This window comes from Acomys minous (assembly GCF_964271855.1).
Source record: "Acomys minous genome assembly, chromosome: 3".
NCBI classification, from domain to species: Eukaryota; Metazoa; Chordata; class Mammalia; order Rodentia; family Muridae; genus Acomys; species Acomys minous.
This window is the reverse complement of record NC_140485.1, coordinates 5,638,020-5,663,765: the sequence shown is the minus strand read 5'-3', so window position 1 is coordinate 5,663,765 and position 25,746 is coordinate 5,638,020.

Below are 25,746 nucleotides of genomic sequence, written 5' to 3'. Positions count from 1 at the left end.
CCTAGGAGGCCCTCATCAGCCCTGGGGACCACAGGACACAGAGTGTGTTAGGAGCCAGAAGCTGAAGGAAACAAATGACATTCTTCACTTGGTGCTGTTTCCTGCGTGTTTGGTTTATTCGTACTTCCGAGTCTGGTCTGGCCTCAGCCAGCCTCCCTCGGGTCTCCCATACACATCTGGAGGTACCAGCAGCTTGTCTAGGGTCTAGCGAGTCCAAGATAGGCTCTGCTAGGGTGGCTGTTTGCTTCCTTGTCCTCTCATTCTCCAGCAGGCCAGCTGAGGCAGGTTGCATGGAAACCAGTTAGGCCTCTTGGAGCACAGGCTTGCTTCTGCTGCATTCTGTTAGCCAAATCATAAGGGCTGTAGCTTCAAGAAGTAGGAAATAGACCCCATCTCTCCCCGGGGAAGAAGGGCTGTGTTCGAACTATGAGCCTAGGGCGGTGGTACACACCTGTAATCCCATACTAGAGAGGCTAAGGAGGGAGGATCAGGGGTTCAAGACTAGCCTGGGCTACGATAGAAACCTTGTCAGAAAAAGAGAGGGAGGGAGGGAGAGAGGGAGGGATGGAAGAGTAGAGAGAAAGAGAGAGAGGAGAGAGGGAAGGGGGGTGGAGCTCATAAAGGGGTTTGACCCTCAGGAAAAATAAGTGTAGGCCTGTTTGCTAACAATCTACCAGAGACAGTGTGGGCATTCGCCCTCTAGGGAAGACTCGACTGGAAATTGCCATTGAAACAGCCCCCTGAAACTTCGTCTGTAAAATTATGGCCATCGCCTGGTGGTGGCACATGTCTTTAATCCCAGCACTTGGGAGGCAGAGGCAGGTGGATCACTGTGGGTTCAAGGCCAGCCTGGTCTACAAAGTGAGCCCAGGACAGCCAAGGATACACAGAGAAACCCTGTCTCAAAAAAAAAAATACAGAAAACAAAACAAAACAAAATTATGGCCACCAAAGTTACATATGAGAAGATCCAGGGATGCTCAGCCCTTGGCATCTGAGAGGCATTGGTCACAGGACCGCCTTCCTCCGGAAAGACAGCCAGGTGCAGGAATGCTCAAATCCCTTACGTAAATGGCAGAGCGGTGCCTGTTGGGATAGCTCAACAGTAAAGGCACTTGCTCTTGCTGTTGAACATCACCTAAAAACCAGAGTTCAACCCCCTGAGCCCACATGGTTGTCCTCCGACAGCCATATTTGTGCTATGTCACCTCCATCACACACACACACACACACACACACACACACACACACACACACACTATTAAAATGGTGATGTCCTTGCAGATAATCTACATACATCCTCCAAAGCACTTTAAACCATCCCTAGATGACTCATGTCACCTAGTCCAATGCCAATGCTATGAAAATAGTTGCTACATTGTACTGTTTATAGAGGAAAATGACAAGAAAAGGGTCTGTATGTCTTTGGTACAGATGTTTTCAATCCTCAGTTGCTGGAATCTGTGGATACAGAGGCACACTGTCTATTTAGACATCTGTCGTGGTTGTTGCAGCAGAAAACAGAGCCAAGGCCGAACAGTTCAATAGTGAGTTAACGCAATCGCCTAGCTAAAAGATGACAGAAGACCAGAAAACCTGAACGGGAGTCTTAGCAACCCAGAGATAGGAATCCGCTAGAAACTGCTGCTTCCTTGGGCTGAAGAGACAAAGGAGAAAGGAGTATTATCTCCAGCTGGAACCAGGAACTGAGGAGGAGGAGGCGCTAGGTTAAGGCCTTGTCCTAGGCAGAGAAGACCCACCTCCCACCTCCGCCGCTCTTCAGCTAGCCAATCTGCTAGTGTCTCCTTTTGGCTGCGCCCACCAGCAAAACAGTGAGTTGGGGATTCTGGGAAATGTAGTCCATGGAGCTCAAGGCCAGGCCAGCCGGCAGAGTATCCCTACTCCCAGCCTAGGAAGAGAAACAGCAAGTTCACTGTGGGAGTGGAAAGGTCTCCCCTGCCTACCTAAAATAGGAGACTGGCTCAGCCTAGGCCTTTGAGAATGAGATCCAGACCTCAAGAGCGGGGATAGCAGCAAGGAAGAAGGCTACAGTGGGCTGTCCCCAACAGAAGCGGGTAGCCACGGAAAGATTAGGAAATGACCCATGGCCTGGGGAACCAGGGTGGCTGCCACTCTGCACCCATCGCAGCAGTTCTTGAGTGCTCCAGTCTACGCACTCCAGCAAAGGGACTGACGGCTGCCACAGCCGCCGATTAAACGTGTGCTGTCTTAGGCACCCTGCTGTAGGTAGACTGCTTCATTCTTTCCTGTCACAATCCTCTACACTGAGCATCAAAGATGTTCCTATATATAACACCCAGGAAACGTTTTATAGGAAAAGTATTGTCCACAAATAACTGAACAAAGTTAAGATCCTGAAATTGAAAAGTAAGAAGATCCCCAAAGTTCTGAGAGTATGCATCTATCTCTATATAGGTGTGTGTGTGTATATATGCATGCATATGTGTGCATACATATATATAATATATATACATTTGTATATGCGCACACACACACACACATATAAACTATAGAGCCATCAGAGTGTGGCTCCATCACTATATCCATGTTTTCACAATGGGTGCATAGTGATGGACCATATTTGCACACACCTCCATCCACAGCATGGCATCACATGCCAGCTTTGTCTAGCTCTCCTGGTGCGTGTCTTTAAACGTGTGGGAAATACACTAAGGTGAATGGAGAGAAAACACTTTATGTGGAGTCCCAGAGGGGTTGGGTCATTTACTCAAGGTCACACAGCTGGCTGAAGGGAAACCACAGGACCTCCCCAAAGCAGCCACAAGGCTTTTCCATGGCTTGCTTCCCCTGGTCTGAAGCACCCTTTTGCCACCAGGGAGTTTCGACAGCTCAAACCTAGAGGGCAGAGTGGGTGGAGTTTGGTTTTTCACACATTCTTTTCCAAAAGTAGAGGTGTATCGAGTCTAGTTTAAGGTTCTGGTGTCTTTCTTTTTCCCACCCCCAATACATTAGGATGATTTTGTTCAACAAAAATAATAATAATAATAAAATAAAATCATTTTGCAGGGGAAGAAAAATAGGCAACTTGTCCATTTCCTGTTCTTGTCTGTACGTTTCCTGGAAAGGACACCCTGAGTCTTCATTGATGGGGCGGGGGTGACGTAGTTTCCAACCCCGGGGCATGATGACACCTGCCAAGTCAGAAACTAGGCCAGATCAGCTTACCTCAGGTCTGACCAGTGTCCACATCCTGTCTGACCCTTTGGTGGAATCTTGCTCTCTGAGCGCCTTCCCTATCGTCTTAGGAAGAGCTTAAGGTTTCTCTTTCTTAGTGGTAATTTCTTTTTTACTATTACAGCTGCTTTCTCCACACCCACCCTGTCAGCAATTTAAACATGCCAGGGGTCCTGTGGGCTCTTTAGGGTGTGTCAAGACTCTTCCAGAAGACAGGTGCTACAGGGGCCAATTGTGCTGACAGCCGGAGTCCTTGTCTTCACTTAATGAGCAGAAGAAAAGAAGCTGCTATCTTTACCTCACTCCGAGATGGGTAATTCAACCAGAAGCTAAGCGCCTAATAAATTCGAGGATGGGCCAGGTGTGGTAACACACACCTCTAATCCCAGCACTGGGAGGCAGAGACAGGAGGATATCTGTGACTCAAGGCCAGCTTGGCCTATATTCCAAACACCAGGACAACCAGGACTACACACAAGAGAACCTGAAAAAAAAAAGAAAAGAAAAAAAAGAATGTAAGGATGGTATATCAGCCAGCTGCTACTTTGTAACAACAAAATGGAAACATTTAGTGCTTAGAACAGCTTATAATCACTATGCAGGCTGGCCTTGACTGGGTGACTTCTTTGCTCCCAGCTGACTTATTTAGGCATCTTTGGCCTGTTGCTGGCCTCCTTGGGACTGGTCTGTCTGGGATCACTCATGAGAGATGATGCATCTTTGCCCCTCACAGTCTGGCTGTCTGTAGGATGGGCTAAGCGCGGTAGTCCCCAGCTTCCTAGGAGAGCTGGCAGAAGTCCAGGGTCCCAAGAGAAGCACATTAGGAGGCAGGGACTCTGGAGATGCAGCCTCAGAGTGTGATGATGTCACTCCTCCCCTAGTCCAACTCCAATCAACAAAGGGACTAGGAGTCAGCCCCAGCTCTTCACCAAAGTCAAATTGCCAAGAAGTGTTAGCTACAGGGAGCTGAGAAGGGATGTCACCAGGTCTACTTGAAAAGGTTTTCCCTGACATCCATTCTGACTCTTTCAGGAACAAAGTAAGGTCTTTGAAAGTGTACCCCGGCCCCCAAGTTAGAACTGAATTCTCTCACCAAGTAAGGGTTTGTGGCACAGGCTGGCTGTAGCTCTGCTTTGAAAGAGCCCGCCTTCACCTATTCACGAGCTTTATGAATTGTTCTGGCTTGGCACTGACCATGGTGGTAATATTTACACCGTGGCATTTGGCTGTCTCTATGCATTAAGTACTTTTTCTCCCAGACAGCTGTTTCCCCAGCAGACCATTGCCTGTAAGCCAAGCAAACATGACCTCCTTCAGATGAGCGAGCAAGGCAGTCCGGATATGCCATGAAAAAAGCACACAAAGCCTACATCCCCCACCAGTCAGACATGATGGTGTCGATGCACGGAGTGCGCTGAGATGAACTGAACCTGGAGAAGTCTCAGGAAAAGGAGCTCAGGGTAAAAATGCACCACAAGGAGGCAGCTTTTTGAGCTGGGCCTTGATGGAAAATAAAGAACGCCACAGACAGAGGCGGGATGGCAATTTGCTCCCAGGAACAGAACAGGTGACAGCAATGGAGCTCTCAGACTCCAGAAGTCTTATTTAGTGATGGCCTGGCTTCATGTGACAGAAAAGGTCATTTAATTTTAGTCAGTCTTTAAAGCCTAAGGCACCCCAAGTTTTCAGGTTCTCCCCCATTTGGCGCTAAGACAGCCCAGGAATGTCCAGGGCGCAGCCACCTCAGACACTGCAGCTCTGCACTGTATCCAGCCTTCCCATCAGCACTTGCTCGGAACTCTCAGAGAACAGGCAAGTATGTTTCCCTGGATCTCTTTCCATCCTGGGAAATAGCATCTGGACTTAACCTCAGCTTCCCCCTCACTGTGAGAGCTTCGGCCGCACTGTTTAGTCTTTCCTGCTTCCCAACTCAGAAGAATGGAGCAAAGCAAGAATCAGAGTTGAATCAGAGTTGCAAGAGTCCAGAATTGGATCCAAGGTGGCAGGCAGCCTGGGGAAAACAGCACAAAAGCACAATAGTGTGATGAGGGTGGTGAGGGTGGTGCTGGTGCTGGTGCTGGTGTGGTGGTGATGATGCAGTAGTGTGGTGTGGTGGGGGGGGAGGTGTGGTGGTGGTGGTGTGGTGGTTGTGTGGTGGTTGTGTGGTTGTGTGGTGGTGGTGTGTGAGTGAGTGTGTACTAGCACGCACAGATGCAAATGCAAATGTGAATTCCAATGCATGTGTTGGGAGAAGCAGAGATTTTCCCAGGCTCTGACTCAAGCTCCCCAGGCCTCTGCCTGTTTTCTGAGAAGCAAGGGCTATCCTTCCCAGGCATGGGTAGACAAGATGGCTGGGGTGGGAATAGAGCCCAAGTAGCCTGTGTCTTTTGGAGTGTGCCTCTGTATGGGCAGCTGTGACAAATCTTGACTGCTTCTGACCACCTGCAGCAAGGAGCCACTTGAAACAAAGAATCTCTGCAGGTGGTTGCCCCAGCCCCCAGCCCCCAGCCCCCAGCACCTCCCCACACACCCACAGGTGGCGGGGCAGTACAGCCACCTGCAGGAAAGGGTTTCTTCAGGACATGGCCCCTCAGAGATCAAGGAGCCAATTCTCAGATCGCCACTGGGGAAGGGGTTGGCGTGGAAGTCCCCTAGGTCAGTGATTCAAGCAAATATTTGTCAGACCAATGTTCAGGGCTGACCTAGTAACTGCAAACACTAAGTGAATGCAGCGTCCAGCAGTGAACGGGGCAGCAAGCTAACCCTGAATAGTTCCCTGTCACTCTTGGCCACCTCTCCCCTCCCTCTACCTGAGATCCACTGGTTCTCCACACCACCCACACCTTTGATCTAGAGCTCTCTGTGTTGCCCATAGAACCCAGGTAGCCCTAGTACACACGTCATGATCTTCCCCCCAGAAGAGTAGCCAGCAGCCAGGGAGCCTCTGGGTCTCTATCCTTCCTGTCCTGGTGTGAGACTGGCTTTCATGTTCTCTCCTTTCCGATGCACACCCTGGGCAGCCATCCCGAGAGAGAGAGAGAGAGAGAGAGAGAGAGAGAGAGAGAGAGAGGGAGAGGGAGAGAGAGATCTTTTTGCAGACCCCCCTCTCCTCAAAGAGCCCAGGAGTGAGCTGGACGGAACCTGCACCTGCAGAGCTCCGGGCCCCCTATGTGAAACCTGCTGAGCATGTCTCAGGCCCAGAGCAAGGCAGACCTGCTGAGTGCTTTGCTCCAGTTGCTGGAGCGCTAAAAATACTCAGGCGCTGCCAAACATCCTGCAAGGCCCAGGGGAGCTGAATGGGGGAATGGTTACCCAGCACCTGAGCTATTAAAAGGCATAGGCAGAATCAGCCAGCTTCTTAAGGTGTCCTCTGTGCCCTTTGTCCCCAAGACTCTGCATTCTGTTCACACTTCTGCAGAGGCCTGGGCTTTCCTGCCCTGCCTCACCCTGATAATTTCTCTCTTGCCCAGGCTAGATCAGTCTCAGTCCTGTCAGGAGCACAGGTTACCCACAGATACTAACTTTCACAGATGCCAAAACAGTACAGGTTCCTGATTCCTCTACCCAAGCCACAACTAACTAGAAGGCAAAAGGCCGCATCCTGGAGTAGGCTCTGAGGCAGCTGCTTCGCTCAAGGTGTGCACTGACAGCCTATGTCCACCAGTCTTAACCCTACCAGGGCCTCCAGCCTTTGGATCTGATGAAAAATATGAACCTGTAGTGGAGTTGGGGAGCTCCTAATCCCTCAGAAAACAATCTTAGAGAAATTATGGGCATGTGAACCCCATCCAGGGACACACCATCAAGTTGGGAACCCTTCCCAGAAGGGAAGCACTGAACTAGACCCAGAAATGGAGAGATGAGTAAGAAAACAAGTTAGGTCTGTGCCTCAGTGTCGAGCACTTGTTATAATACATATAAAGATGTCATGCAACAGATTTGGCATGAAAGGAGACCTATTGTGGGAAAGGGGGAAGAGGAGAGAAACAAGGAGGGCACTTATGACAGAGAGAAACAGAGAGACAGAGAGAAAGAGAGAAGGGGGGGCAGAGGGAGAGAAATTAAGAGAGAACAAGAGGCTGATGGGTCCCTTTTATCCGGCACACCTGGCGGCAAACCTGGCAGTGGATAATAACATCAGAGGTTACTAGGTCCCTGAAAGACAGGCTAGTTGAATCCCTGTGAACTAGCAGCACTTGCCTAGGAAAACCCTGGCTTCCATCCTTAGTACTGGGAGGCAAGGAGGGAATGAAAGAGGGAGGCAAAACAGAGAGACAAACAGAAAGGAAGAGAAAGGAAAGGAAGGGAGAGAAGAGGAATAGAGAAGAGAGAAGGGAAGGGGAGGGAAGGGAAGAGGAAGGGAAAGGAAAAGGAAGGGAAGGGAAGGGGAAGGGGAGAGAAGGGAAGGGCAGGGGAGGGGAGGGAAGGGGAGGGGAGGGAAATTAAAGGGAAGGGAAGGGGAGGGGAGGGGAGCGGAGGAGAGAGGAAGGGAAGGGGAGAGGAGGGAAGGGAAGGGACATTGAAGGGAAGGGAAGGGAACTTCCTCCTGGCAAGACATTGTGGCATTTGACTTTAATCTCAGCACTGGGGAGGCAGAAACAAGTGGGTCTCTATGAGTCTGAGGCCAGCCTGGTCTATACCGCAGAACTCCAGACCAGAAAAGGCTACATAATGAGACCCTGTCTCAAAAACAAAACAACACATAAAGAAATATTTTAATACAGCTTTCTAAAACACCCATATACATTAAATAAACAAACAAATGACTAGATAGATAGATAGATAGCTATAAGAGGACTTCCTCTTTCCTTTAACTCTGTAACAACCTGCAGCAGGCACAGTGGCTTGAAACAGAACATACCCCAGATCATCATTTCTGTGAGGCCAGCTGGGCTTGGGCCTCTTCAAGATGTGCAAAGTACTGTGGGACTGTAATCTCACCTGAACTTTGACAGGGAGGAATCTACTTCCGGGTTGGTTCAGACTGTTGGCAGGGGTCAGTTCCTCTCCTAAGTTTCTTTCTTTCTTTCTTTCTTTCTTTCTTTCTTTCTTTTTTTTTTTGTTTTTTTTTTGTTGTTGTTGTTGTTTTTTGAGACAGAGTTTCTCTGTATAACAGCTCTAGCTGTCCTGAAACTCACTCTGTAAACCAGGCTGGCCTCAAACTCACGGAGAGCCACCTGCTTCTGCTTCCTAAGTGCTGGGATTAAAGGTGTGCACCACCACCGCCCTGCCTATCTCCTAAGTTTCTAACAGGCCATGGGCTGGAGGCTCCCTTCAGGCCCTGGGACCATGCACAGCTCCCAGCCTAGTGCCCTCTCCACTGGTGACTCTCAGTGCAGAGGTTCGCCAGAGCAGAAGAGCTAGGGAGGACCTTGGAAGCCGGTTTCCTCCTCCCTCTGCGCCTACACCTGCTGGCCAGTCTTCCTCCGTCTGCCTTACCACCCGACAATCACAGTTCTCTTCTGTAGTTTTTATTACATTTCATTTATTTAGTGTATGAGGGAGCCATCTCCCAGCCCTGTTTTCTGTTCTTAGGGCTGGTGAGGTGGTTCAGAGGGTGAGGCACCTGCCGCTAAGCCTGACTGTGATAGCTTCGTCCCTCATGGTAGAAGTAACTCCACAGAGTTGTCCTCTGGGCGCCTCTGCACATGTGCTGCGGCACACACACACACACACACACACACACACACACACACACACACATACACACACACACACGAAATAAGTAAAGAGATGTAAAGAAAAAAGGACTGAGAAAAGATAAACGTTTAGCTTTCATATATAAACGGGGAAACGTCATATTTATTTTTTATCATCGTGTCTCTGATTTCTTTGATTTAACACAATGTTGTCTGGTCCCGTCCCTATTTCTGCTAACGACAGACAGAACCGTATTCTTTTCATGGCTGGTCAATATTTCCTATGTATATCTGCTACATTTTCTTCGTCTGCTCAGCTGCTGATGGGCACTCAGGCTAATTCCATACCTTGGCACCTGTGGACAGTGATTCCACACATACAACAACATGTGTGTCTCCTCCACACACTGGGTTTGATGTCTTTGGATGTGTACCCAAGAATAAAGTAGTTGACCACATAATATTTGCTAAAGGATTGGTTGATTTGGTGTGTGTGTGTGTGTGTGTGTGTGTTGCAGGTGGCAGGGGACATACCACACAGCACACAGGTGGAGGTCAGAGGACAGCTTGCAGCAGTCAGGTTTCTCCTTCCACCGTGTGAGTCCTGGGGAACAGGCCAGGTTGTCAGGCTTGGTGGCAAACACCTTCAGCAGCGGACACCATCTCACTGGTCCCTCAACTTTGCTTTTTGAAGCTGTCTCCCTATGCAGCTCTGGCTGACTTCGAACTAGGGACCCTCCAGCTTCGGCCTCCTGAGGGCTGGACTGCAGACCTGGTCCACCCTGCCTGGCTGCTAAGTGATTTCTCCTGTGCTTATTGTCCCTCAGCAAACCCTCTTTTGAGAGCTAAGTAAGTCATCCGCCTATTTCGTTTTGCTTGAGACAGGATCTCTCTACGCAGCCATGGCTGTCCTGGAACTCACAGAGACCTGCGTGCCTCTGACTTTGGAGTGCTGGTGTCTGGCTCACTCACCTATTTTTAGTGGATTATTAAGGATTTTGCTGTGAGTTTGAGTTATATCCTGGAACTTAATCTCTTGTCAGATAAAGTGGCTTGCAAACACTTCCTCCTGCTCTGCGGGCAGTCCCTGCTCCCTTTGCCGGATGAAAGCTTTCAGTTTACTGCAGCCCCACTTTGTCTGCTTTGGCTGATATTCTTTGTGCTTTTAAGGCCACATCCACACCCCAATTCTCCTATTTGCCAAAGTCAACATCACTTAGGGCCTCCCAAGTGTAGTTTCATAGCTTCTGGTCTGACTTCTTCAATCCATTTTGAGCTACTTTTGCACTAGACGAGAGATGGGAATCTAGTTTCTTTCTTCCACCTATGGATCCCCAATGTTCCTAGGACCAGCTATTGAACAGAATGTTCACTCTTCCATGTGTGATTTTGGTGCTGATTTTTTATCGGTTTCCATCCCAGCATTGTGCTATTTTCTAGTAGGATTTAAAGCCAGGCCTTGTCGTGCCTTTGGCTCTTTTTCTCAGGATCACTTCACCTATCCGAGACTTCTGAAACTGCATATGGACCCTGGAGTTTGTTAAGAATGCCGTGCTCGGGTTGGAGAGTTGGCTCAGTGGTTAAGAGCACTGTCTGCTCTTCCAAAGGTCCTGGGTTCAATTCCCAGCACCCACATGGCAGCTCACAACTGTCTGTAACACCAAGATCTGACACTCTCACACCAATGCATATAAATTAAAATTAAATAAAAATAAAAATAAAAGAATTCCATGCTCTGAGTGTGGACCGCATCCAATTCATATGCTCTTTTGTCATCTTCTCAGGCAGGATGGTGCTGTTGAGTGACAGGGAAGGAACAGGTGACCACAGAAGCATGCTGAGTTGACCTGGTCCAGTGGACCTGCAACAAGTAATAATCAGCTAGTGTGGCTATCCAGCAGGAAGGAACTGAGACGTCAGAGCTCACCAGATAGACAGGGAGACAGGAAACGGATTGTGCTGTCAGTAGCTCTCAGGATGGAGGAGGTCGTGCGCGGGGTTAAGTGAGAGAGAAGAGAACCAGGAAGGGCAGCAAGGCGAAGGGCCATCCTGGGAGAAAGCAGGAGGTGTGCCTGCCAGAGGAAGAGAGCCAAGAGAAAAAGGCAAGACCTGCTCAGAACCAGCGAGAGGCCAAGCCAGCAAGACCAGAACTGAGAGGATTAGGTGACTGGGGACCAACAGTGACCACAGCAAATGCATCTCAGGGGAGCAGAGGTGGCCCCGCCCACAAGAGGCCACACAAGAATGCCAATGACTCCCTCAACAAAGAGCCAAGAATAGGTTCAGTGGTGAGAAAGGAAGGAGGGCAGAAGGGTGGACCCGAGACTGGTGAGGGAGACTTTGGTATGGACACAAGTTGCGGGCCCTGGAGCCACCCTTGTCCACCACAGACACAGTCCATGATTATCAGTGGATGCCTGAGATGCCACTAGTGCCAACCCACGTACACTGTGCCTTTCCCCCTACGTCCACACGCCTCTGATAAAGCTTATTCATAAACTAGTCACAGCGGGACATTACAACAAATTATAACAAAGTAGAGCAGTTATAACAATATGCTGAAATAAAATCTCCACATCACAACTCCTGCCTTTGGGGGCGTCGTTAAATAAACGTCCGCAAGCCCTGCAGGTCCGTGGCAATGAGTCCAATAGCCAAGCCTGCCAGAGCAGCTAACGGGCGTGGGTGGTATACACAGCACCGACCCATTGAGCAAAGAGGTATTTGCATTCCAGGTGGGGGGAAGCAGATGTTGTAAGAGTTCATCGGAGCGATGTGCAACTTGAAACCTCTGAATTGTTTATTTCTGGAATTGTCTATGCAATACTTGGGACCATGGCTGACCGCTCTGAAACAGCAGAAACGAAAACCACAAACAAAAAGAGAGCCGTTGTATCTTCTTCTCTGACTTGAGCCAACACTCCCAGCAGTGAGGCGCAGTGGAAGCAGAACAGGCCTTTGAATGTGCCCCAATCCTTGGCTGTCAAGAGAAACTCCAAAGGGAATGTTGGTGGGAGGTAGAACTTTCTGGGCTCCTGGACTGCAGAAAACCACTGGCTTTCACCCTGTCCTCACCCACCGCAGCCTCAGCGGCCCCTCCTACCTCCTCCTGTACAGTCACACAGATCCTCATTGAGAAATGGAGTCTGTCTCTTCGCCCTGAATGTGGGCGGAACTCTGACACCCCCTCAGCGGGTTAGAATCCACTATTCTCACTAGATAACTCGATCCCAACGGCTGGATAAAACCAGGCATCTCCTGCAAGGTCCGGCTTCTGGGAAATACACCACGGAAGCCCAGAGCCACCATGTAGCAATCCTGGTTTTCTTAAATCCACCACACGGAGCCAGGCATGGTGGCGCACACCTTTAATCCCAGCACTTGGGAGGCAAAGGCAGGAGGCTCTCTAAGAGTTTGAGGCCAGCCTGGTCTACTTAGACTGTTTCAGGTCAGGTAGGGCTACACAGTGAGAGTCTATCTCCCCAAACTAAAAACATGTTAAAGCCATGTAGACAGAACCACACGAAGAGGCGTTCTCATTTAATTGAGCAGCTGCTACAAAGGTCACTGGGGGAGTTCTTGTCAGATTATCTCAGAGAGAGAGTCATGTGGAGAGGGCTCAAGCCCCGGCCCCAGTTTCAGATGAATGCTCATCTAATACCTCTGGCCCTCTGCCAGAAGTATTTTCCAATGTCTTAACCCTCAGTCACCTTTTCTCTGGAGACTTCCCAAAGTCCTGTCCCTTCTACCTACCACACACATTCATTCTTACTCTGACCCAGAGGAAGCAGTGACTAGCAGGCTTTCCATAAGTACAGAGCCCGCTGTGAGCGGACCCTAATTATGGCTGGCGCAGGCCACCTGCCCAGCAGCCAACTGTGCCCCCTCCAGGAAACAGAAAATCGAACCCAGAGGACGTGTGGGGTCAGCTGCACTCCAGGAAGGAACTGGGCAGGCAGCCCAGAATCACCCAGAATGGACTTTGGGCTGCTCACCCACACTGGCTTGAAGCACTCACCTTCTTGGAAAAGGTATTTTCTCTAGAACCAAGGCCACCACCTGTCCCAAAAGCCAGGTGTTGACAGAGCAGGACAGATGTGGGTGGGGCCCTTGAGTACGCCAGACACATCCCCGAGGCCTGGCTGCCCCATCAGTCCTGGGTGAAGCAGAAAGAGTCAGGCAGCACCCTAACGCCTGTTCCTGTGGCTAGCCTGGGCTTCTGTGTGTGGAGCTCTGGGGCACCTGGGATCCAACAGCCTGTGCACCCTCAGCCGCTGGCAGTGGAGACAGAGGAGCTGAGGGAGAGCAGGGCTGTGGATGCTCTTAGAGGATACCTAGCAAGCGAAAATCAAGGAACAGCTACCTCACATCTGATACTCATGTTGCGAAATATGTAACCTGTTCCTGCTGGGCATTTAAACAACTTATTGACTGTTAATCCATTCTTTCAACAAATATTTGTGTAGCTTCAGAAAATACTCTCCCAGTTTACAGTGTTGAGCTGGCGTCACACAGAAGGTAAACAGCCATGTTTGTCAGGAAACACATTTTCCCCCATAGGCATGGAAGTTATCTGCTGCATTAAATATGAAGCCTTACTTGTGTCCATCTGATTGCATAAACAGAGTGTTCCCTCATGAAAAGGAAATGGGGAAGAGGTATGTGCTAAGCATAAGTTAAAAAGCAGCGTTCACGGCCAGTTAGATGCTTTAAAGGTTAAATAAAGCCCTTGCCTCCCGAGGCTGATGATGGCCTGAGTTCTGTCCCCAGAATCCACAGTGGAAGGGAAGAACTGACACCTGAAAGTTGTCCTCTGGTCTCCACTTTGCACAATGACACACATGCACTTACCTGTGCATATCACACACACACACACACACATACACACACACACACACACACACACACACACACACTCACTCACTCACACAAACAAAATAAAAGGTGGAAAATTGTCCTGTCATATATGCATGTATGTGAATATGTAAAGGATGTGTCTAGATTAGCCGTTTGCAACTAGGATGCCACTGCTCCCTTGGGGACATCAAGCAACATTTGTCACCACTGAGAGGTGGTACTAGCATCTAAAGAGGAGAGGCCAGGGGCCACTGGACATCCAGCCATGCACAAGACAGCCCCACACCAAAGTGTCACCTCAGTTAACACAATATATAAATTCCCTCAGGGGTAGGCCCATGGGTTAGTCTCCTGGGTGACTCTAGATCTGTCACGTTGACAGTCAACTTTGATCACCACCTGGATTGAAGATGTTGCCCTGATGCAAGTATGTAAGGGCGCTACTTTCCCTCGCCGGTCCTTCTGACCCACTTTGCGCTGAATTTCTTACTGAGTACACCAATTAGTTTTTGTTTGTTTGTTTTTTTAAAGATTTATTTATTTATTATGCATACAATGTTTTGCCTGAATGTACACCTGCAAACCAGAAGAGAGCACCAGATTTTATTATAGATGGTTATGAGTCACCATGTGGTTGCTGGGAATTGAACTCAGGACCTCTGGAAGAACAGGCAGTGTTCTTAACCTCTGAACCACCTCTCCAGCCCCCTTGTTTTTGTTTTTTGAGACATAGTTTCTCTGTGTAACAGCTCTGGCTGTCCTGGAACTCGCTCTGTAGTCCAGGCTGGTCTTGAACTCACAGAGATCCACCTGCCTCTGCCTCACAAGTGCTGGGATGAAAGGTGTGCGCCACCACTGGCCGGCCACCAATTTACTTTTAAGATGAAGAAAGAGGAGGGAAAAAGCAATAACGACAATGACTTCAGTGGCTTGACTGCCCACCATAATTTTCAAATTTCCTGTTATTGATTGTTAGGGGGAAATTTTAAAGAAGGAAACAGGACCTGCCACATCACTGGTGCCCAGGGGGTACATAGACTCAGCAGGTGGTCTTCCTCGACACCCACACCCCCTACTTCCTTAAACTGAGTACTTGAGAAATCATGAGCCAACCTTGTATTCCTTGTGGGGGCCACCTTGCACTCTGAAGGGTACCCAGGAGCATCCTTGTTTCTGCCTACTCAAGGCAAAAGGCAAAATTGTCTCCTAACCATGTCCAGATGCCTTGTGGGAGGTAGCAAGATCAGGCCTGGTTTTAGGAAATACAGTTCTCCATTTGTCCGTGAAGATGCACTCACAGGGGCTGGAGAGGTGACTCAGAGGTTAAGAACACTGCCTGCTCTTCCAAAGGTCCTGAGTTCAAGTCCCAGCAACCACACCGTGACTCACAACCATCTAAAAATGAAATCTGGTGCCCTCTTCTGGCCTTCAGGCATAAATGCAGGCAGAGCACCAAACATAATAAATGAATAAATCTTCAAAGAAAGAAAGAAAACGCAGGCACAAAGAGGTCCCCATTCGCTGGCCTCACAGAGGTATGAGCCTTCTGGATGCTCAAGTAGACACACCTCGAATGTCAAAGGATTAAGGGTGTGGAGGAAGTAAGTGGTCTGATGAAGAGCAAAGGACAGGGTCACGTTCCTGCAAAGGGTGTGGCCCGCAGATCTCTGGACAAGATAAGAGCCTCTCCATTTCCCTAAGCCATTAGCCCAATTCACAGACAAGGAAGTGGAGCAGAGTTCGATGCGGCAGAAGTCACACAGTGAGTGATAACCCCCATAGCTCTCATCTCTGCAGCACCCCAAGGTGTCCTCAGACTGTTCTCAACCGTCATCAACTGTCCGGATCCTGGGTCCCCTTGGTACTTGTGTCTGGCAGACGATTCCCCTAAGATGTGTGTTCTCTCTATACACCTGCTTTGCTGCAAAAGTGAAATGTGAAAGCTTTGTAGCAAAGCTACTGAGCTGTTCCCATTGTAGCCACATCTGCAGACACACACAGACATACACACATACACCCCACACACACACACTGCACACACACACCGCACACACCCCACACACATACACACATACCACATACCCACATACACACACACACACCACACACATCACACATACATACACACACACATACACACACATACCACATACACACAAAACACATACACAAACAACACACAACACACACACGCTTCTCTGTGGGATGTCTCCTTGGGGATCCATCACCCTGGTGACCATGCTGGTCACTGGGGACGGGCAGAAACTCTCCACCAATGAGAGTGGAGAGTGGAGAAAAGAGGAAGGACATGAGAGTCAACTTCTTAGATCAAGCAGTTTAGGGTAAAGGCAACGAAGTCAGGCAGAGAGGTTTCGAGGGTTAATCTTGGTTGTCAACTTCGTTTGATCTGGAGTTAACTAAGAGTCAAGTCTCTGGGCTGTTTGGGAGGGTATTTCCTAGAAGAGTTCATTGGTTAGGGAGACTCTCCCTAAGCATGGGCCCTGCCCTCCTACTGGAGGTCCAGAAATAAAAAAGTCAGAGGAAGAAGAGTGTGGCCTTTTCCTACGCATTTTTGCTCCTTGCTTATAAATGCATCTACATTTTGCTGCCATTGACCTTTGCTGACAACAGAACCCAAAATCTCTGGCTTTTCCATGTAGACAGGAGACCAGTAGCTCTCCAGGAATCCTCCGGCCTTCAGCACCATCTTGGGGCTGCTGAGGCCTCCAGCCCTGTGGACTGAGCAGCTAATAGGTTCTCAGCCTTTCCAGTGTACAGCCAGCCATTGCTGGACTACCCAGTGCAGACCATGTAAACCAGTCGGTGAATCCCTTTTGTGACATGTTGTCTTGGCGTTGTCTTGGCTACTGTTTTGTCAATTTAACACAAACTTTGGGAAGAGGGGACTTTTGATTGAAAAATGCTCCTGTAACATTTTCCTGTAGGCAAGTCTAGTGCATTTTCTTAATCGGTGATTTGTGGAAGGGTCCAGCCCAGTGTGGATGATGCCAGCCCCAGGCTGGTGGTCCTGGGCTGTGTAAGAAAGCAGGTTGAAGCCAGGCACACGCCTTTAATCCCAGCACTTGGGAGGCAGAGCAGGTAGATCACTGGGAATTCGAGGCCAGCCTGGTCTACAAATGAGTCCAGGACAGGCAAGGCTACACAGAGAAAACCTGTCTCAAAAAAACAAAAAGACAAAACAAAACAAACCCCCTCCCCCCCCCAAAAAAAAAGAAAGAAAGAAAAAAGAAAAAGAAAAGAAAGAAAGGTTGAGCAAGCCGTGGGAGCAAGCCAGGAAGCAACATTCCCCTGTGGCCTCTGTGTCAGTTCCTGCCTTGACTCCCCTGGAGGAAGGACTACAATAAATAAGATAAAATAACCCTTTCCTCCCCAGGTTTTTCTTGGTCCCGGTGTTTCACCACAGCAATAGAAACCTAACTAAGCTAAGCGTCCTTCCATTCCTCTACAGGACCCTGGATAAGGCAGCCATCGGTCCTGGTGGGAAAAGCCAGACTGTTACAAACCCGGACTTTGAAACCAGACAGCCTGGGATTGTAACCTATTTCCTAGCTGTGTGGTCACAAATCAAGAACTTTACCCCTCTGAGCCTGAGTCACCGCCACAATGATATAGAGACAGTAACTCGAGTCTTCCTGGCATCACTAACTCAGCTGAGATAAAGTGTATGGAGTTCGTAGCTTGCACATTAGTACCATAAATCACATGCTTCCCGCTGCTTTTATTTCACTGTGAGGCATAAATATGATTTTAAAAAAAATACACATTACTGGGGCTCATGAGCTAATAAGAGGAGCCACGCACAAATATTTACAGATTCTAGTCTAGAGGCAAAAGGACTGGAAAACTAAAGAGAAAGTCTCAGTCTTAGAAACAGGCCTTCCTGATGCCTGGCTTGACTGCGCAGCTAAGAGGTGATTATTCTGTTCTGGGTTTCGGCTGTTTTCCAGCTGTGGGGTTTCTCATTGATCAGATAGAAATCCCCGAGGTCTGGCAAAGGAAGCTTTTAATTGCTCTGGATGGACCAATTTTTGGCTTAGTTGCTCAAGCATATAATGAGAGAGATGGAGAAAAAGAGGGGAGAAGGGAGGGAGGGAGGGAGGGGGGAGGGAAGAGGGGGGAGAGTTATCTTTTTGTGATTGCTTTGAGACGAATAACACAGTAGCTGACCAGAGCCCACCTGACTCCTACAAATCCTGGGGACAAAGACTGTCACAGACTCAGTGTCCCCCAGAAGCATTCCCAGGCCAGAATCGGAGTCACTTCCCTTTATTTGGAGGGAATCCTGAGCGTCCCAGAGAGGGAGACAGAGCGGCCACAGCAGCCACCTCAGTGAGGAGTTGAGTGGGCCACAAGTGAGCATCAGCCCTGGGGAGTAGACACCAGCTCAGGCCTACCCACAGAGGGTGGAGCTACGGGTTTACACCCCAGGTCCTCCTGGGGTGTCTTCCTGGCACTTCCAGATGGATGTCCCTGATGCAGGCAGCTGGAGGAAGTCCTGGGACAAGGTGACAAACACTAGCAGTTGGAAATAAGGGTGCAGGTAGGACACCAACAGCACCTGCTGCAGCGGGGGCTGCCGCACCCCTCCCCCACCCCCGAAGGAGGAGCCAAGGGCTCTGGCTCAGTACCTAACCTCGTTAAAGTGTATGAGGCCGTTAGATACCTATTTCCACCCTTCACATCTGCCCTACGTGCTTATAATAACGTTATCCTAGGAATATGTTAATTTAAAGATATTACTTTCTTTGGCCCCATTCCATAATTCAATTTTATTTCAATTTCCCCAGCTGGTCTTAGGGTCATCGGCAACATTGAGAGCATCCGCAGAGCCACCTTCTGAGTCACTGTAGTCCTCCCTACCAGCACATTTGCTTCCCTCTTGTCTCCTGTTCTCGGTGATCAGCACTTTTGGAATCTGTAGGATGCGTTTGCTGGAATTTTTATCCCAAGTCTCAAGCACCTATTTGCATAACATTAGGGCAGCTGGCTGCTCCTTTCATCATGGAGGGGCCCACACGTGATCTCCATAATGCGATCACTTGGTGTGGCTTGCTTGGGTGTCCTTAAAGGACTTGTTCACTCTCTCAGGGCCGTGCTTCCGTGCCACACCTTCTGGAGTCTGCTCCAAATCGGGTCTCAATTTCCTAGCCTAGTGTATCAATGTAAACGTGCTACGTAATAAATGACCACAGAGTGGACTGTTTATAAAGAAGATGAATTTATTTCCTTACTGGTCTACCAGCCAGAACACTCAGAGTAAGGCAATGGTGGGTTCAGCGTCTACAGGGGACCTTACCTCTCTGTTTCCACAATGTGGTCCTGTTGCTGCATCCTCCAGGAGGGAGGACCACTGTGTTCTCCTGGGGACAGAAAAGTGAGGGGCCAAGAAGAGGCTGAGCTAGTTCCCATCAACCCAAGGCAAGCAGGAAGTGCTAATCCATTCATGAAGGAGGAGTGGACTCACCTCTTATTACAAGCACACAGCACAAGGTGGAGATAAGTTTCAACAGGACCGTGGGAGGGGACACAACCAACCATGAACTTGAGATCACCAAGGCACCCCTAATGGGGGCTGTTTCAGGCAGTATGGCTCTTCCAAAATACTCAATTTGCTCAAAACAAAAGGCTGACAGTCAGGCATGGATGGAGAAGGAGTGGGGGAGAGGGTACCCCTCATTGGCTGCTTATAGATTCAGGGAGAAAGGGAGTCATTGCCTCCACTTGGGTACCCAATAGTGATGTCATCAGACTCCAGTGGGTAGCTCCAACTCAGTGGTCACACAGATGGCCCTGGATCCAACTCAGTGGTCACACAGATGGCCCTGGGTCCAACTCAGTGGTCACACAGATGGCCCTGGTTAAACTAAATCAGAAAGCAACCCCAAAAGTCTTGGATGTGGAAAAGATTTGAGAAGGTGTTTGTTAGGTCCTAAACTCGGAACAAATGGGAAGCTAAGGTGCTTATTAACATATCAAAGCTGACACTGGTTGTCAGGGTCTCTCAGCATCCCTCTGTCAGTCCTGACCTGTTGGGACAGGGTCCTCCTAGCTGGCATACCGCATACCGTCTCCCCTCCCCTAAACTTCTCCAGCCCACGTGCTGGGCTGGGCTTTCAATTCCCTCAGTTTCTGTAGCCCCTATATAACTCACTTTGGCTAAGCCAGTCTCTTGGCCTAGGCCGCCCATCTTGGTCAGTGGCTCCTCTCTTGATCTCCGACCCCAGCTCTCCTCACATGGCGTGGCTCAGTCTAGCCATGTTCACTCTGGCCTCTCCCAGATGTCTCTGCCTCTGGTTTTGCTGTCCCTCAAGTCTAGAATAACCCTCCTCCTCCACCATGCCTAGGAGCTGTCATGTCCTCTCTTTATTTCTTTTTCATTCAGTTTTGATACGGGTAGAAGTTAAGGGGGGTGGGGCCTGGGGAGGAGTGGTCATCAGAATGCATTGTGTAGATTTCCAGTTTACACATGGAGAACCGAAGGCTCTGCGGAGCAAGTCAGGAAGCCGTGGAGTGAAAACACCGGGTTGTGACCTTCAGGCATTCTCAGCTCTCCAACGTAAGGCTTTAGAGAGACTCTTTCCTGTTTTTAGATTACACTTAGGTGCATGCGTGTTTTGCCTGCATGCATATCTGTGCACCAAATGTGTGCAGGGCCCAAGGAGGCAAAAGAGGGTGTTGGATCCCCTGGACTGGAGTTATAGACAGCTGTGAGCTGCCACGTGAATGCTGGAATCACACCCAGGTCCTCTAGAGAAGCAGCCAGTGCTCTTAGCCGCTGTGCCATCTCTCCAGCCCCAGTGGTAGTTTCCTGGGTGAATCGGGAAACCCTAGGAGAGCAGAGGCTGGTTGGCTGGACAGCCTTGCTTCCTCTGCCACTGAAGCTGGGGGCCTGGCGGACCCTCATTCCAGAAGAAAAAAGCTCCCACCAGACAGCTGGGCCCCCTTCTAAACAGCTGCAAGGGTTTTAAACAAGACGGAGTACAAGTCTTGCCTGCCCCTTTCTTTGCTGTCTGAGTAGCCAGGCAATCCCGTCTGCAGGGAGTTGCTGACTCACAGAACTGAAAGGCTGGAGATAACCGTCAGGGAGAGACAGTCCAGTGTAGTGTCCACAGAGAGCTGTGGGCATGGAAGGTCAGCGAGGCTGAGCTCTGGGCTCCGGTTCCACCATCAGTAAATCAGGACGAGTCCAGAGAACACGTAAGAATTAAGGGGGAATGCAGCTTCCACACTCTAGTGAGAACGGATGGTTGTTCTTATCAGGGTTCTCTAAAGGAGCAGAAGTGATAGGGTGAGTGTGTGTGTGTGTGTGTGTGTGTGTGTGTGTGTGTGTATGCCTGTGTGCATGTGTGGTATCTGTGTGGTGTGTGTGTGTGTGTGTGTGTGTGTGTGTGTGTGTGTGAATGCCTGTGTGCGTGTGTGGTATCTGTGTGGTATGTATGTGTGTATATGTGTGTGTAAATGCTTCTGTGTGTGTATAAATGCCTCTGTGTGTGTGTAAATACCTGTGTGCATGTGTGGTATCTGTGTGTACCTGTGTGTGTGTGTGTGTGTGTGTGTGCGCGCGCGCGCGCGCGGGAAGGGTGGGCCTTCCAACAGCAAATGATCCAAATTTAGGGTGGGACCTCCACAGATGTGCCAAGCTACTTGGGTTTTAGTTGATGACAGATGTAGTCAAGTTGACAGCCAAGAAGAGCCATCGCATGGCATTAACATCCTTCTGTGTGTGTGAATACCTCTGTGTGTGTGTGTGTGAATGTGTGAGTGTGTGTGTGTGTGTGTGCTATGAGTGGTTCACAGACTATGATCTGGCTAGTTCAACAATGGCTGTCTCCCAGTAGAAAGAATGTGGTAGTTGCTCAGTTTAGAAGGCTGAGTGTCTCTGCTGGTCTTCAGTCTACATTGGATCCCAAAGGAGCAGGTTCCAGCAAAGGAATGCCTCAGCAGTAGTGTAGATGTACTTGCCAGCAAGAGTAAGAACAAGCAGGCAAAAAGAAAAAGCTTCCTTCTTGCATGTGCTTTTATGTAGGCTGCTACCAAAAACGTGTGGCCCACATTTAGGGTGGGACCTCCACAGGTGTGCCAGGCTACTTGGGTTTTAGTTGATGCCAGATGTGGTCAAGTTGACAGCCAAGAGGAGCCATCATGTGGGGTTAACGTCCTTCCTTTGTTCTTCTGCTCCCAGTCAGGTCACTGTGGGGTAACAGCATGGCCATTCCGTCTGGAGTTGGAGAAGCCCAGAAACCCAGGAATGGAAAACGAGAACAACCAGCTTCCTGCTTTTGTTTTGCGACTGCAAGGGCCTTCCCTGAGAGAAGCTCGCATGACCTGGCTGCCTATCCCCACACTAGGGCACGAGCAGACAGAAGCCCAGCAGCTACACCTGAAGCCATGGGTCCTAGGAGCAGACTCTTGTGGAAACCATGAAATAGGGATGGTAAGTGGGGAGGAAACAGGCTGGGAAGGACAGAGGTCAGCACCGCCAGCAAAGCGAAGATACCTAGTTCTCCCTCCTAGGACCCTGAGAGAGGATATGATAGAGCCACTGGATGCCAAATCCTCAGACAAAGCTGGGCCATTTAAGGAGTGTAGGTGTGTCTCCCAAGCCCACTGGAGGGCTGCGCTCGGCTTTGATCTCACATCTTCACCATAGAAAAGAATTCCAAGAGGAGACAGTATGAATCAGTTGTCTGTTGAGATACAGTGCTCTGCCTGCATATGTGCCTGCACACCAGACGAGGGCACCAGATTTCATTATAGATGGTTTTGAGCCACCATGTGGTTGTGGTTGCTGGGAGTTGAACTCAAGACCTCTGGAATAGCAGACAGAGCTCTTAACCACTGAGCCATCTTCCCAGCCCAAGTTAAGAGACACTTATAATCTAGCTCTTAAGCACAGGTGTAAATACAAAGAGAGGCACTTGGGAGAAAGTCAGGAACATCTGAGATGCCTGGGTGTGGACAGCTCAAAGACAGACTCCGAGTCACACCTTTACAGTGGCCACATGTGCTGGTTTGCGTGGGTTCTAAAGTTACACCTCAAGGGTTGCTGCGGAGCCTGGCTGAGATCATGGCGTGGTTCCTGTGCACTGGATCACAGCTGACAGAGTAAAGCCCTAGCTCACAGGGTTTGCAGTCTAGATGTCTCGACTGTACAAAGCTCTGATCCCCCTGGGGAAGGAATAGAACCATACAGCTTAGGCCTTAAGCCTGGCGCTCTTTTACCATAAGATGTCTCCACACAAAGGCTGTCAGCAGCCTTCCCAGCAAGTTCTCTTTCAAGACTGTTTCTCTGTGTAGCCCTGGCTACTTTCTCTGTAGACCAGGCTGGCCTCGAACTCAGAGCTCCACCTGCCTCTGCCTCCCAAGTGCTGGGATTAAAGGCGTGTGCCACTGCCTTGGTACAGCAAATGTCAACTGTGCTGGAATTCTTGCTTCTCCATTAGCAATCTGCTTCAAGCAGATCCTGAGGTGGGGCCTTCCTCTATTTACCCACGGCCACATCCCTTTCCCTCAGTTTCAGTCCTCTGAAGGAGATGCAAAGCGTTGCGTTTCACCCTCCACTTCCCTTCCAAATGTCGACCTTTACTTGAACACTGGCCATACACCAGGCATAATGTCAAGCTTTGTGCCTGTCAGAGGCAGCCAGTGGAACCTGCTTCAGGGCTTGGCTCAGCGCCATCTGAAAGCTTGGCTTTGCTCCCTACCAGCTGGGTGGCCTTGGGAAAGTTACTTAACATCTCTGAGTGTAACTTTTCTCAAGCAGAGCTCAGTAAAACCGGGAATTCAGTGAGTGAACGCAGTTTAAAAAAAAACCTTTAAAACAACATCTTGATGGTATTAAAGGTTGGTGGCTATTAGATATAATCTTCCAAGCACTCTGAGAAAGGTAAAGCTTATTATTGTCCCAATTTTAGAGACAGAAAAACCGGAAGCTTTACTAGAGAGGTTAGATCCTCTGCTGAGCTAGCGTGAAGGGCTGAAGATTCCAGAGCCTGTTTGCAGAGCTGCTGTGATAATAGCCGGACTGGCTGGGGGTTTTTTGTTTGTTTGTTTTCTTCTGGGTGCTCTATGAGCCCTGTATTGGGGACGGTAGTCACTGATACACCCTGTCCTGGCTCTCATGGAAATGCCACCTCAGCACCCTTTACAGAAAGGAGACTCCAGAGCACCAATTCCCTGGAGCTCAGCTTCAAAGCGCCTGCGCTAATCTCCCCAACTCGGTGGGTGGCGGCAGGTGGCTGGATGCGGAGCTTTCAGGCCAGACCTGGCCCCAAGGCTGGCGCTCTCGCTCTCGGGGTGTGCCGGATCTGCAGGGCGTTTATATCCACGTGGCCTTAGAACACCTGGCTGGCAAGTTCGAGCTGGAGAAAAGCCCAAGGGAGGCCCGCTGGCCAGCTGTTGGCAGCAGGCTCAGGCTGCCACGTTGCAGAGACGGACTTCTGCTAGCTGGCCCACTGCTCCTTTTGTGAAAGCAAGGCCTGCCTCCGTGAGGCAGTGATCTCCTTTTCCTGACCTCTCCTCAGTCAGTACCCTGACCATGCCTTTGCCCAGGCTGCTTCCCAGGGCTCCCCTCTCCCCGCATGCTCCAATCCTGTCCCTGTGTCCGTTTCTCTCCTTGAGTACTTCTGTGCAAGCCTGCTCAAAGAACACGCTGTCACATCTGTGCCACTCATTGACACATCCGTGCACACATTTGATCACGGCCCCTGAAGGACATAGAGCCGGTAAGACCCTGAGGTAGCAGAGTCCTGAAGGCCTCCTGCACTGCCTGCCAGCAAATCCCCACAAGTAACATCAGTATTCCTCAGCTTCCCCTTCCGTGAAAAGTGTTATTAACACTATCTACCTTGTAGGATTATTGCGAGGAGGAAGTAAAAATGACCCAGGTAAAAGAGCCTGGGATTAAATCAGGACTGCTCTGTTAGGTTAAAACAAAACATGAGTGTAGCTTTGAAGCCTTATTTTCCCAGGGGACTGAGTAGTGGCTGAGAAAGTCTCAGGAAAATGTCCATGGAGCCGAGGAAGGGTGCAGCCTCTCACCAGAGACTGGGACGTAGGGCTCCTGGACCAAATTGTGGCTTCTGATGCTGAGACAGACACCCTCCCAGGTGCTGCACCCTAGGACGTAGCCTAAGAAGCAGGGGTCTTCTGTGTGTAGGGAGATCCAGGGCCTTAGGAGATTAGGGAGCACCTGATAGATCTAACGTGGCTGGGGTGGGGTAGGGGTGGGGTAGGGGGTGGGGTGGGGTGGGGTTCATCTGAGGATAGGATACACACAGCCCCCCATAACTGCTTGTACTGCAAGGGCACACATTACTGAAGCTGCAACAGGGGCTCTGCCTGACGTTGGATTTTTGTTTTGTTTTGTTTCTGCTTGGTTTAGTTTTGGTTTTTTTGAGACAGGGTTTCTCTATATATGCTTTGTAGACTAGGCTGGCCTTGGACTCACAGAGATCCACCTGTCTCTCCCTCCCGAGTGCTGTGGTTACAGGTGTGCACCATTGCACTCGGCTCTGCTGTTGAGTTCTTTTTTTTTTTTTTAAGATTTTATTTATTATATATACAGTGCCCTTCATGTACACCTGCTCACCAGAAGAGGGCACCAGATCTCATAATAGATGGTTGTGAGCCACCATATGGTTGCTTGGAATTGAACTCAGGACCTCTGGAAGAGCAGACAGTGCTCTTAACCTCTGAGCCATCTCTCCAGCCCCTGCTGTTGAGTTCTTAAGCACAGTACCAGCACTTGGCACTCCCTCCTGCGGAGCCTGGCATTCAGGACCACAGGACTTCGCAGTTGCGGTACCCAACCATCCAGCTTGCGATGCGTGGGAACCCAGGGGCCCTGGGCCAGTGAGTCGCCAGCTCCTCATCTGCTCTTGTTGGTACACCTAAGACTTTGATTTAGAGTAGGGTAGGGACTGGTGAACTGGAGCAGCCTCTCTGCTCTTCTTGCAGCCAGTAGGTTTTCACTAAACATGTACTGAGCACGCTCTGCTTTTTTTTTTTTTTT